Genomic DNA, 13971 nt, shown 5'->3' with positions numbered 1-13971 from the left:
AACACCATGCACAGGATTAGAGGCAAAGGGCATCCTTGGCAGAGTTCGCCTGAGAACGAGTTCGACTTTATGACTAGTATCCACTCACAGGTCTTGCTTTGGCCAAACTGGATAGCTCTTGAAAGCATTTCTTGCATCCCATATAGAGGGCAAATTGTATTTTTTAGTTTTGTTGTTTTTTATTTAGTAAATACAAAACGACAAAAAAAGCCTAGCTTTGCTTGAAAACCTTGATAATAATGCCTTTTACAAAGTTGTATTTTCAACTTTTACTTAACCCTTTACAGCAAATATGTCTAGTAAATCTTTACTGCTTGGTGCATGCATACACTAATGGAATCAATTTGACCAGATTAGCTTGAAAAAGGGAAACCTTTACCCTAAGTCTGTCTAAGAATAGCAAAGCCCTGAAGCTTACCTTTCCAGAGTCTCTGCTTGTTATCTGGCACCACCACAGTAACAGCAGTTCTCAAGAAAATAAGTGGATCAAGCCAAAACGTAATTAAGACAATTTGAGCCCAGCTAACTGGCAACATTATGCAGTTTTACATTTGCAGAAAGAGATCAGAATAAATGGGATCTTTTTATCTAATCTCTGATCTTTTGTAAGAGTAACACCTTTACTAATTAGTAGAAACGGTATGCTACTATGAATTACAGGAACATTAAAACACAGTTATATACAGTAATATTCAATAAATTGTAATGTGGGTCCTGATTGGGCTCATATTATGTAAGATTACAGTTCCTTTTGAAAAAAAAAAAAATAGCCTTTAAGCAGGTATTAAACATACTTTTCATTAGGCCCACATTTCTGTATTAAAAATGTTTTTATTTGTCTGATGTAATGTCCTAATCTTAAATGTCGTGTTTTCATTAGCAGTAAGTGGAGAATGGTCATAATTAACAGAAACAAAGGCTTGAAAACATCAGTCTGTGTGTAATTAATCTATGTAATGTGTCTCACATACTAAACTAAGTTAAATAATAAACTTTTTTATAATATTCAAATTGATTGAATATGACTGTATTTTTAAAACAACTAAAGTTATACATCAAGAATGATGCAAAAATAAACAGAATGTCATAAATACACAAAGTATTATTATGAAGTAACCATGGGAACAAATGCATGAACCAGTGCCAAGGTGGGTCATGCATAACAACATTGCGTGTCATGTTCTCCTGTGGACATTACGTCTGCGTCCGGATCCCACCCAAATACTACAGAGATAAGAGATCTGAGGAAATCAAAACATGAACAGATCTCTCTCTTCTGTCTGTCAGCTTTACCAGAAGGACGACAGATAAGACCAGTAAGTCATACCGTGAAAGGGAACAACATCTGTGAGCTGTCTGTCTTGTGGAGAGACTTCTTACAGCTTTCCCACTTCTTAGAGAAAAGAGTTTGAGTAAACAGATTAGAACACAGTCAACATGGGAGCATGAGAACATAAGCACTGAAACACTCAAACATTCAGTTGTTATTACATGCATTTGTTATGCATAACTTTCTGAAAAGTTAGTGATCTTGAGGTATTCTGCAACTTTCCAAAAAAATTAAAGACCGCACTAACATCCCAGTAGGAGCAACTCTGTCAGCATGACAGAGGCATGCGTGAAAGCATATCTGGGTGCTTCAAATGTTATCCAGGAGATCTAACTCAAATACCCCCATCCCCTCTCCGTGCAGCAACAAAGGGATGCTCTACTGATAATCTGTATTCTGTGCACTGACAGTGAAAGGAAGGGGGAAAGTCTAAAGGAGTTGAAAACAGCGGGAGCATCTTTAGCAGCTTTTAGATGTTTTTTAGGGTTTGAGATTGACTCTTGTTTGAAGTGGGAGATAATAAGCACATTGGATAAGAGGAAAAGTTGGGAGCCCAACAACATCAATGAAGTAAATAGCGTGCAAAGCAAAAGGCAAAACAGCAAGAACATGACTGTCATGATAGATGCTGGTTGCAATCAGTTGTTAAACGCGTCATGGTTGTCATCATAATCTAAATACCGTGAGACCTTAACCCAAACCCCTAGTGCATTGAAGCATGGCGATAACTATTCTTTGCACCAGTATTGCCTTCAGGTCATTGATAACCATTTAATCAGAGACCTTCAAGCATATTCTACAGGTTTGTTTCATACTCACAGTGCTGACATGTGGCGTATTGTTTCTGTTAATGCAATTCGGTGGTTAAAGGGATTATCAAGCTATAAGGATTTCAGTTCTATCTTCCACCAGCATTTTCAGATAATATAGGCTGCATTCATTTGTTTTCTTACCAATACTAAAAATAGGAGACCAAGGTACAAGATATTAGGAATGATAAGGTTCATCAATCCAACTGCACATTACTAGGACACATGTGTTGTACCTTGAGATAAGAATAGGTGTGTACTTTCTTGGCTGTACTTATGGAAGAACAAGTTTGCATTTCCAGATATAAGAAATATATATGTTTATGTGTCATAAATTAATTATTGTAAACAACTGTGGATGCTGGCAAGCTGTTTTATGGTTTGATCCTGAGCCAGAACGCACGCAGGGAAAACATGCAAATTCTGTTTTTAAACATAAAAATATTTTTCTGAAACTTTGCTGTTAGGTGACATTTTTTAACATAAACATATCAATCTAAATGCTGTAAACTGCAAATTAACAGTAATGTGTACACAAAATAAACCTTTTTATTTATTTATTTACAAACACTCGCTAAACAAGGCTCACTATGGCAATATTAAACCATGTTCCTTCTGGAGATTTAACGAGGCTCATTATTACTTAAATAAAAGCCCCCCCCCCCCCCCCCCCCCCCCCCCCCCACCCCCCCCCCCCCCCCCCCCATCACTTTGAAGTAGACCAGTGGCTCTCAAAAATGTTAGTACCACAATACTAACATTTTAAAAGAGTGAGAAAAAGAGGACTTGGATATTTTTTATTTGCTCTGAAAAGTTTTCTTGTGTCCTTTGGTTTTGAATTCTTTATCATTTTGTTTTTTATTTGTTGTTACTCATTTACCATAACTAGATTCTTGTGTTTACCTTGTTGATACCCAAATGACCTCTGAATACCCTGAAAAGTTACTAAAATACAACCAGTGTTATTTGGAATTATACCATAACTATAAATCCATAATGGCATACAGTCGGTTATGTAGGGCAGCTCTATTTTTGTGGCACTAGGAGTCTTTATTTCACAGTATATGGACAGGAAATGGGCAGAGAGGGAAGGGGGGTGGGGAGACATTCATCAAAGGCCCCAGGCTCAGCAATGGAACCCAGGAAAGCTGCGTCGAGGACTCATTGCTGCTGTAAATGGTGCACACACTCCACCGCTCCACCATACACCACGCCTATTCAGAGCAGCTCTAACAATAGTTAGAAGGAGCATAGCCTCAATAATTGTTCAATTATTATTAAAGGAGAATGTTTCTTATGCATGACTCGATTGTTTATATTTTGGTTCCAGAGAGTCAGTCTTTCTAGTGATTTCTTTGTGACCTTTTCCAAAATTACTGTTGGTTGTTATAGGTTTTCTTTTTGTATTGATCGCTTTTTCATGTGCCTGACCATTTCATAATTTTTGTTAAACCAGTTGCAGTGCTGTTAAGAACAATTTGCCACCTCACAAAATTCAGTTTTTTTTTTTTTTCTTTAGATGTTTCAGATGATGAAACAAATTTAGATTTCAGTCAAACCTAACCTTTAAATTCCGCTATAGCAGGCATACATGGTGAATGTAGTGCGATGGTCTGGGGACGCTTTGCAGGTTCAAGACCCGAATGACCTGTCTGATCTCTACCAGAAAATCTTGATGGAAAATTTCTGGGATTTTGTGACCTTCAGCTGCATGCTTCGGTAACGCAGCAGGACAGTGATCCAAAGCAGAGCAGCAAGTCCTCCTCTAAAGGGTTAAAAAAGAAAAATGAAGTATTTTGTGAGCAGCCTAGTCAGAGTCTGGACTTAAATCTTATTGAGATACTGCTGTATGGCATTAAACAGGTCGTTAATACTTAAAAACCCTCCATTGTGGCTGAATTCTGCACGCATGGCTCAGGAACAGTGGACCAAAGTGATGTTAAAGGCTCATAGGCAGCTATCACAAACGGCTGATGACAGATGTTGCTACAACGGGTCGCACAACAAGTTATTAGGCTTAGTCATGTTCCACGTGGGATTGGGTTGGTTAGATAGCTTTGTTCCCTTAATTAATGACATTATCATTTGAAAACTGCATTTTGCATTTACTTGGGATATCCTTATCTGACATTGACATTAGTTTAATCTGAAACATACAAGTTTCAAACAGAAAAATAAAAACAGTACAAGTCTCTGAGGGGTAACTTTCACAGCAACAATGTAGCTTGAAAATTTGTTTAAACATAACTTAAAAAGCCTGAGAGATATTGCTGAGGATCCCTTCAAGTCTTTCAGTTGGAAATCATAAGATGCACAGTTAATAAAGCATTTCTGAGAATTTTTTGAAAACTTTGTTTTTGCATAGTATGTAATCTCTACTAATTTATAAGATGCAAAGATTAATTCCTGCCTTCCACGAACATGATCTCTTTTGTTCCAAAAGGCTACAAGTCAACTAGATTTTAGCAGGTTTAAACGACAAATGCAAAGTCTTTGAAGCTTTGAGCTATGTAAATAACTTTTTACAAGGTATGTTTTTTTCAGAGTGGATGTACTGCATGTGATGTTACAGTCTTCATTGATGTTATCCAGTTCACAAGAGATTCACATCAAAGCTGAGCAGTAGCTGCCAGAGACAGGACTGATCTCAATGTCAAGATAAAAAGTCTCCTTCAAATGACAGGAAGACCCCTGAGAGGAGAGAGTAAGCTATCATTTGACGAATGGATGCAGGGTCATGGGAAGTTTCTGTTATTAATGAAAGGATATTTCAAAACCTTAAAGCCATCATCAGATGCTATGACACTGAGCAGATAAAAAGGCAGAAATTTCCAGGGGTGCCTCTATATATACATATATATATACATATATATATATATATATATATATTTTTTTTTTTTTCTGAAACTTAGAGATTGCTAGTCCATAAAAGTTCCAGACTTAAAAAAATAACATGGAGTCTCTTCTTCATCTTTTCACATATGGAATACATATTTTTATTTTGGCTGGAGTGCATGTCTCTCACTCCTTTTTTGGCTTGGATGCTCTTTCTTGCAGCTATTTATTTTACACTGTCACACAGTGCCTGTGTTACCCATAATTCTTAGAGCAATGTCTATAAAGCATGACTCTGTAATGGCAACAGCACCATTCGCTGCCAGTGAAGGAAGTATATCCTTTATGCACAGAGGATATAATACCTCTTTTTGAATAGAAGAAAAAAAGCACACATATGGGAATGCAGTTCACAGAACAAAAAGGTGACAATTCTAATAAACTCTAAAGCCCATTTCTGAAAAATTACTTGTAATTCCACTCTTTCCCCCACAGTTGTTAAGATAATACTTAAACTAGGTGCTCTAATACTAACTTTTAAAGCAGAGCTGTCATGTGCAAGTAATGTCAAGGACCACTGCAAGCACGCTGTCCTGTAATGTAAAACAAGAAGACTGTGAAAAATAGTCTTAATCCCAAAAAAAACTTGTCTCACATTTTTTTGTAACATATTCCCTGTGGAATTCATGGGAAAAATGCAACTTTAATATATGACAATATATAAAATATAAAAATCTGCAATAAACCCTGTTGCATAAGTACACACTGTCAGGGTTCTGGGTTCAGTGTGTGTGATGTGCTTTGTTTGTGACTTTGTTTTCAGTTTCCAGATGGTGCTGGAGTTTCTCAGGTGTGCTGGATGACAGGTGCAACTGATCTGCTGATTGCTTTGAGGAGTATTTAAGCAGGAGGCTGCCAGCATTTTGATGCCAGAGTGTTTGCCTTCAGTGGCAGAAACCTGAACCTTCTGATCATTCTTTGTTGAACTTTGACTTCTGTTCCAGAAGTTTCTGGACGATCAAGATGACCTACGTTTGGATTTCGTTTCCAAGTACCAAGCTGGCAGCTTCCTGTTGTCCTTTGTCTCCTGAACCAAGGCAAAAGCGTACCCTGTCCACCCTCCAACGCAAGTACCTGAACATTGAACTAACTCCTGAACTCACCAGAACTCACTCTGCAGCTCAAGTAAACCATTTGGATTTTCTCTGCTTCGCACACCTGTGTCCTGACACCCTCTACCCCTGGTGACCTGACTGCACTCATGTAGTAAGCTGCTCTTCTGATTACAAAAGTTACCTTTCATTATTTTGCAATATTATAAGTTCCCTGTTTCACCAGTTCTATTCCCCCTCTTTTCATAGAGTTGGCGATTCATCCATTCATGTTCCAGACTCACGTATTGTAAATAAAACACCTTTCACTGATTCAGTTGTTCCTCAGAGTGTTCTTCTGTATGTGGTCGGATCTATTATTCAACACTATCATACCAGACATCCTCCACCAGAAGATCACACAGCTCAACGTCCCAGCCTCCACTTGTCAGTGGATCAACACCTTCCTGACAGACCGACAGCAGCAGGTGAGACTGGGGAGCATCTTCTCCCGATCCAGATCAATAAGTACTGGTGCCCCCCAGGGGTGTGTTCTATCCACACTCCTCTTCTCTCTGTACACAAATGACTGCAACTCATCGGACTCGTCCGTGAAACTCCTTAAGTTTGCAGACGACACCACTGTCATTGGACTGATCCAGGACGGTGATGAGTCTGTATACAGACAGCAGGTGGATCGGCTGGTACACTGGTGTTGTCAGAACTACCTTGAACTCAACCCACTCAAGACTGTGGAAATGGTGGTGGACTGTCGGAGAACACCACCCCCATACACCCCCCTCACCATCCTCACCAACACCGTTTCGGCTATGGACCACTTGAGGTTCCTAACCACCATCTCTGAGGACCTGAGATGGTCTTCACACATAGACACTGTTCGAAAGAAGGCCCAGCAGAGACTGTACTTCCTGAGGCAACTCAAGAAGTTCAACCTTCCACAGGAGCTGTTGGTCATCTTCTACACTGCCATCATTCAGTCTGTCTTGTCTTCATCCATCTCAGTGTGGTTTGGCTCATCCACAAAACAGGACAGGTCCAGACTGCAACGAATAATCAGGAATGCAGAGAGAATAATCAGGGCTGATCTTCCCTCCATCCAGGACTTATACAGGTCTAGGGTCAAGAAAACAGCTGCCAAAATCTCTGCAGACCCCACACACCCTGCACATAAACTGTTTAGAGTTTTACCTTCAGGCCGCCGTTACAGAGCACTGTTCACTAAAACCAGCCGCCACAGAGACAGTTTCTTCCCCCAGGCCGTTTCTCTAATGAACATTTAATAGAGTACAGAACAATAGCATACAGATGTTGCAAATGCACCTTTTTTATTAGATATGTGTATATTGTACATTGTAAAGTGTAAATTGTAAATTTGTATATTCTGTAATGCAAAAACAGAACAAAAGAGCAAGTGTACCGGAGGCAAATTCCTTGTTTGTATGTACGAACTTGGCAACAAAGCTGATTCTGATTCTGATTCTGATTCTATTATGAAAACAATGACATGCACATCCCTAAACCATTACTGGGTTGTACCATCTTCAGTCTGTCAGTAGACTGGCTGCGTGGTTGTGCTGTCACTTACTGGGTTTCAGGTGTTAGGTAAAGAAAGCCCAAACTATGAGAGGCAGGACTCGCCATTGGTGTACACTCTTATGCAACTATATTTTTATTTGTATCTTCTATCAGATTTGCTTGTTTTTTTTTAGTTGCACGGTATGGGTTTAAATGTCACTTTATATCAGGAAATATATTTTTATATGATTTATCATATCACTTTTTCACATCATAAACACAGGTACTTTAACAGGGCTATGTGGACTATTAAGAACCATCGTATTGCACAGATTTTCAGCGCTCATTAATACACACACTACACGTTTCCATGATCATATTTACATCATTGTTGTATTATTGTATTATTTCATTTGCTTAGGAATTGTCTATATACTTAGTTTAAACACATTCAGGTCTTTAATGTTAGTTTCCAGCTTTATTGGAGGTCTGACCTGCAAATTCTGATTATGACCAATTAGGATTTTTTTTTTCTAAGGACTGTAGCACATGCAAGAAAACGTTCTTTGACAGAGGCATACATTTTGAAACCAACAAAGGGGAAGTAATTCCAAGATTATCCACGTTTAAAAACTAAAGACAAAAATCCTTAACCTTTATCTGATTTTTTTATGAAACTTTAAAGAGCTCATTAAAGTATGCTGTTGGTTGATTTATAGGTGGATGGACAAATTGGAAGAAAAAACCCCCAGATTTTCCACCTGTCGATCACCGATCAGAGCTGATCACCCTAAAACAGTGTTGTCAGTTTGTGATTCTGAAAACATTAGCGTTGCTGCAGAAGGAAACAGGACAAAGTGTTATGTTTTAGTTAATGCTGCTGTAATTTTAGCCTCTTCTTACACTTTTATGAGTGAATTTGATTTGGGATTGAACTTTTTGTGCCTTTAACATAACAAGAAGCCTTTATTCTTAAAAACGGTGTCTAAAGTCACTGATGTAGTATTAAGTTTCAGACAGACTTCTTGTTTCTGAATAATTATTATAGGTATTTTGTATGTGGAAACGTCGCTCTCTTGGTGCTGCTGTGATTGACCTGCATTCCTTAAACAGTCTGAGCCAACGCACACAAAGACATGCGGAAACGAGGAGATTTTGCAGTTAAAGATCTGTTCCCTGTTATAAATAATAATACAGAGATGTGGTCGAGATAAAAAACCAAGTCAAATGTAAATGTTAGGTTATTTTATATATACACAAGTCATTTTATAAGTATCCATCTGAAAGTTTAGATGTATAAAAGCTCCCAAAGTAACATTGGAACATAATGTTTCTGCATTCACTGCATTTGTGTCAATTTGGACCATAGGCTCTCTTTCAGTTTAAGAAATGGTGGCAAAGAAAGCTGTTCTGCTAATTCAGTCTTGGCTGAGATTTGAGGTGAAGCAAATGCTCCACATTACTACATGTTATGTTAAAACACCCAGCCATAAAATGGTAGACCACCAGTTTAGACAAAAAATTTGTTGGATGTGTTAATTCTGGGATCCAGTTAAAGTTATGGTGAAACATTGAAACAAAAGCTGCGGCTGACAAGATATTGGAGTCTAATGCACAACTTTTTTTGTTTTCCCTGGAAGTTTCATCCTTCACTGAAAGATGTTTCATCTGTCAAATGAGAGATGAAAGGTGTTAGCTTTTGTTCACCGTGGCACTCAAAGAAGCAACAAATAAATAATGCAAACGTTTATCTTTGTGTGTGTTATCTGGATGATACTCTCACTCTGCGTCTCTGGCTTGCATGCCTGGCACTCCAATTGTCGGTCTGCCCCGGCTGTTGTTTCCTTGCGGCCTCATGCTCTGAAGATAAGGACAGGAGAGGAATGGAGATAACGCAGGAGCCCAGACAGGCACCCCTCTCTCCCTCAATCCCTAATACTCAAAGAGCCCCATTCCAAACCTGATTTAGTGAGTCTGACACTACGTAATTACCTCGTAAGCAGAGATAACCATAATACGTATCAATGGCCAATTAGTGTACACATGGGCTAAAGGCTCTCCTGGGGATGTTGCAACCCTACAGGGGAGCGCTGTAATACCTGGTGACAAGGTGTTGAACCACAGCTGACAACACCCAGCTTTATCTCGCAATTCAGAAATCATGTACTGAGAAAAATAAACATGAGTCAGGGGTTAGATTTTAAGAAACCTCAATAAGGGATGCACTGTTCAGAATATTGTTTCCGATTTCCAATCCCTTTGTTTTGTAAAGCTTTTACTGACTGATGCTGAGTTTGTCGTATTTTGGTTTTAAGTTAAGAACTTTAATATAGGAAAAAACAATAATAGCATTCAAAATGATTAAGACTTAGGACATTACCGATTAGCTAGGTTAGTGAGGCTGGAATTCTAATTTCTCTTCGGGGATCAATAAAGTATCTTTGAATTGAATTGAATTGAATTAGTAAAGCTGCAATCTCTCTGTGTGTTTGTTTGAAAATGTAGATCCATATTTTACTACATTTTTTAAAATGACGCCAATATTTCCAAATCTGGCATGTTTCATAATATACATTTTAAACCCAAAATGATGAGCGGGTTGCTGGTGGCCTAGTGGACAAGCATGCAACCTATGCATGGAGGCCTTAAATCTCAACACAGGCTGTCGCGGGATTGAATCCTGGCCCGTCGATATTTACATACACTTCCCCCGCTCTCTCCACCCTATTTCCTGTCAACCTACTTTCAAAGAAATTGGAAAAAATAAAGGCTGCTAGTGCCTAAAACACACTTAAAAAAAAAAAAAGAGGCTAGAAGTATAATACAAAGCAATTTTGTTGTAATACGGCCATCCTTCCTGTTATCTGCTGATGTCGTGATCTCTCTCATCTATTGTAACCGTAATAAACTGTTACTGTCACTGTTACTGAAAAAAAGCTAACTGAATCTGCTTGACTTGGTAAAAGCAATCACAATGGAGACTGATGTTGTTGCCTCACCATGGTTGAGCTTAAACATGTTGCATTCAAGGAAAAAATCTGACTTTTGAGTTTCCAACCAGCGAGATTGATCGAGGGTTTATCAAATTAAAAATAGGTCTGTTCTGGTCACTAGGCGAAACCTTTTAAACATTTGTCTTCGACCAAAAAACAAAGCATGACTTTTTGTTGGTCTGTTACATTGATCTGCAATATTTACAATCCTAAGAGATAAATAGAAATAGTTTAGAGCCGCAAATGTTTGGTGCCATTTTGAAAAAGGACAATTTATAATTTTTTGATAAATATCTACTATAGGGAATATGTTATCTGTTTTAAAGAACCATGATTTTATTCCTATTTAAGGTTTTAAAAAAGAAAAACATAGCACTTTAGCTGAATGCACATAGTTTCCACCTAATGACAAGAAAAATAGCTCTAAAAATATTACTAGTACTTTTATTGTTGTTCTATTATGGAAATCAAACACTTCCATGAAAAAATATTCCATGAAAAAGCCGAAAAACTATACAACCTGCATTTTTATTATATCTATAATCAAAACCATTAGTTGGTTCTTTATCATTTTTAGCCAAAGATATTAAGAGCCATTGTGGAAAGAGCCACTTCAGGCTCTGAAGCAAGTTGCAAAACCCTGGTCTACGACAGTGCTCCTTTGGAAAATGGCTTTGAAGGAGACAATAAGATGTGTTGGCAGGTAGCCTGTCTCATATTCGGTGAACTAAGGTTTAGCTTGGATTGCAGCAGAGCCAAACAGTGATTAGACTATGGGATACCCAGGCAGTGTGACAGTGGGCCCCTCAGAGTGTCTGGGGTTACAGTCATTGAAGCCCCCGGCAAGAAGGTCAGAGGGTGGGCAGCCAAATGACTACACAAGATAGCTCCCTCGACTGAACAGGAAAGAGACTCAGACTCTTACCTGGAAATGACAGCTTGGAACTAAGCCATGGTTCTCAGGGCAAGCCAAGCCTGAAAAAAGGGCTGGCTAAACTAAGTGGTGAGACAAGAAAGTTTATCCCTCTGCAAGTTCACCTATGGAAAGCTTGTTACGACTATTACTTCCTCTTGGAAGCCAAGTTTGATAATCTCCTATGGGTCCCATCAATGCTATAAGAAGCTTTAATCATCCACTAACTATAGAAGTAGCAATGGGTGGTGTGTGCAAAAGACAGATCTTTTTTTGTCCAAATGACATTCTACAGGAACACAGCAAAACCTTGTGTCAAAGTTTTATATCCAATGTGGCTGTTTATTTAGGTGGTATATGGCCATGTGATGTTGCCGTTCTATCTGGAATATCTGAGCTACCAGTCTGAATAAATAAATACATTTGTAAATAAATAAAAAATCCACTGAAAGTCTTTCCTACTAAAACTTGAATTTGTCCATGGCAAACTGGAGAAACCTGTGGCTTTTTTAGCAGGAACTTAAACAATAAGCAAATTCTTCCAAGCGTTTGACTTGTGACTACACCTCAGGTGTAATATCATTGAAAAGACAAAGTCCAGAGTTCTCCAGCATCAGCAAAAGTTTCAGAGCAGCTTCAAGCATTGAGGAAATATGACTTTGACTGACCTTGATTTTGCACACTACATATGGCTGGTGTTTCACATAAATTTGTATGAGAGATGACATGACTATATGGTTGGTTCACACTGTCACCCACTGCAGTATTACCTTGGTGAGTCAGTATCTCAGGGGTGAAATTTCATCCGGTTCTTTGTTTTGGTGATTAGTTTAGACCAGCTGTACACTCCAAACAAAAAGATCTTTGCTGTTGAATATCTACATAAACAAAAGCCTCATTACTCACTGTGTCATGTATGTTTGTTTCATGGCAGCTTTGTTAGGTGAAGAAGCACGCAAGCTCAATGGGGATCTGGCCCTGTTTCCAAGCTTAAAGTAAATACAGCGCTAAAAATTATACAAAACGTCAAACAATAACAACATTGTTGGACACATTCAGGATATAGCGCCAGCTTTTATATGCTGTAGTGATCAAAACACTTTAAGGGCCTTTTTTGTGGTGTGGAATGTAAATTAATAAATCTTGCTTTAGATATCTTAATGTTTATCAAGCCATTCGTTATTACCAGCATTTTGTTAAATAGTGCTTGATGACTTTTGCTGTGGAAATAATTTTTTTTGGCACTTTTGCATTTCTTACCAAAATGATTATCAAAATCACCAAAATCACATTCTCTGTTTTTTTGCTGCACTATAGTGTCTTGTTTTTCTAGTTTACACTACATTTACAGACTTTTAATTAAGCAAACCCAGACCTCACCTCTGACTAAACGTACTACACATAAAAGGATTTAATTGTAGCAACACAGCTTTTTCTATTAAGCTGACATTTAATAAAGATTGGCGCAAAGTCAGATTCGAATTCAAGAGCTTCTTAGGCCAACATAATTTAATAGTTAAATGTCTGAACCAGGGTACCCACTGGCTATAGTGCCCTAATTTAATTATATTAATTGTATTTCAGAAAGGAAACAATGTTTCTGGGTTCCAACAGGTATGCTTGGTTTGTACCACAGATTACAACAGAATCTGCAGGCAGATCTCCATTTGATTTATTAATCAGAACATAAGGTGTTTGCAGTAGATTATTAAAATATTGTATTTGTGTTAAGGCTTTAGAACTATATCTAAAAAAGCTAAAGAGCTTTGAGAGCACCTTTACCCCAGTGGTGGTGAGTCTGCCAGTGAGAGGAGACTTGTTAAATCAATTAAGCTTCAACAAAGGCAAAACAATCATGTCAGTCTGACGGAAAGTCAAAGTTGAATAGAAGACATGTTATTCTTTTTGAGAGATTACTCAAGAGTCCTTTGGAAAGAAAATACAGAAAAGGAAATAGAGCAGGGTGACCTAATCACAGACTCCTTGGTGGTTTCAACTTTGAATTGACTTATTTACAGCCACAGCATGCCCCTGCTACTGTTGATGTGAAAGTGCATGCATTTACAATCAGAAGAAGTTCATATTTCATGGGAGGTGTGCTCCCTAATAAAAATAACAAAGGCCAGACTACAGTTTGACAGAGAGAATGTAGACAAAGACCAGGACTTCTGGAATAACTTTCTTTGAACAGATGAGTCTAAAATTAAATTATCTGATGACCAGAACAGCAGACATGTTTGGCATAAACCATATGCTATTGCAGGACAGGAGCCTCATACCAACTGCAAAGCATGGAGAGGGAAGTGTGATGGTTTGGTGATGCTTTACTGCTGCAGAACCTGGTCAGGTAATCATCACAGAATCAGTCATGAATTCTACCATCTATCAGAAGGTCATTGAGGAAAATGGTAGACCATATGTAAAAAAGATTTAGGCTCAAGCAGATCTGGACACAGTAGCATGA

The 13971-nt window shown here is 38.2% G+C and overlaps 1 long non-coding RNA gene across 2 annotated transcripts; it reads left to right on the top strand.

Annotated features, from left to right (window-relative positions):
* Positions 1–1147: 1147 nt before the first annotated feature.
* On the top strand, positions 1148–6386 carry LOC124856235. 2 transcript variants are annotated; one of them, XR_007035285.1, is made up of 4 exons: positions 1148–1316; positions 5798–5840; positions 5979–6240; positions 6336–6386. It is a non-coding gene; the product is annotated as an uncharacterized LOC124856235 (long non-coding RNA). The 2 variants fall into 2 exon arrangements; XR_007035284.1 differs by lacking the exon at positions 5798–5840.
* Positions 6387–13971: the final 7585 nt, after the last annotated feature.

This window comes from Girardinichthys multiradiatus, chromosome 20, assembly GCF_021462225.1.
Source record: "Girardinichthys multiradiatus isolate DD_20200921_A chromosome 20, DD_fGirMul_XY1, whole genome shotgun sequence".
Taxonomy (NCBI): Eukaryota; Metazoa; Chordata; class Actinopteri; order Cyprinodontiformes; family Goodeidae; genus Girardinichthys; species Girardinichthys multiradiatus.
Note: the sequence above shows the minus strand (reverse complement) of the source record. Positions and strands in the feature narration are given on the sequence as shown.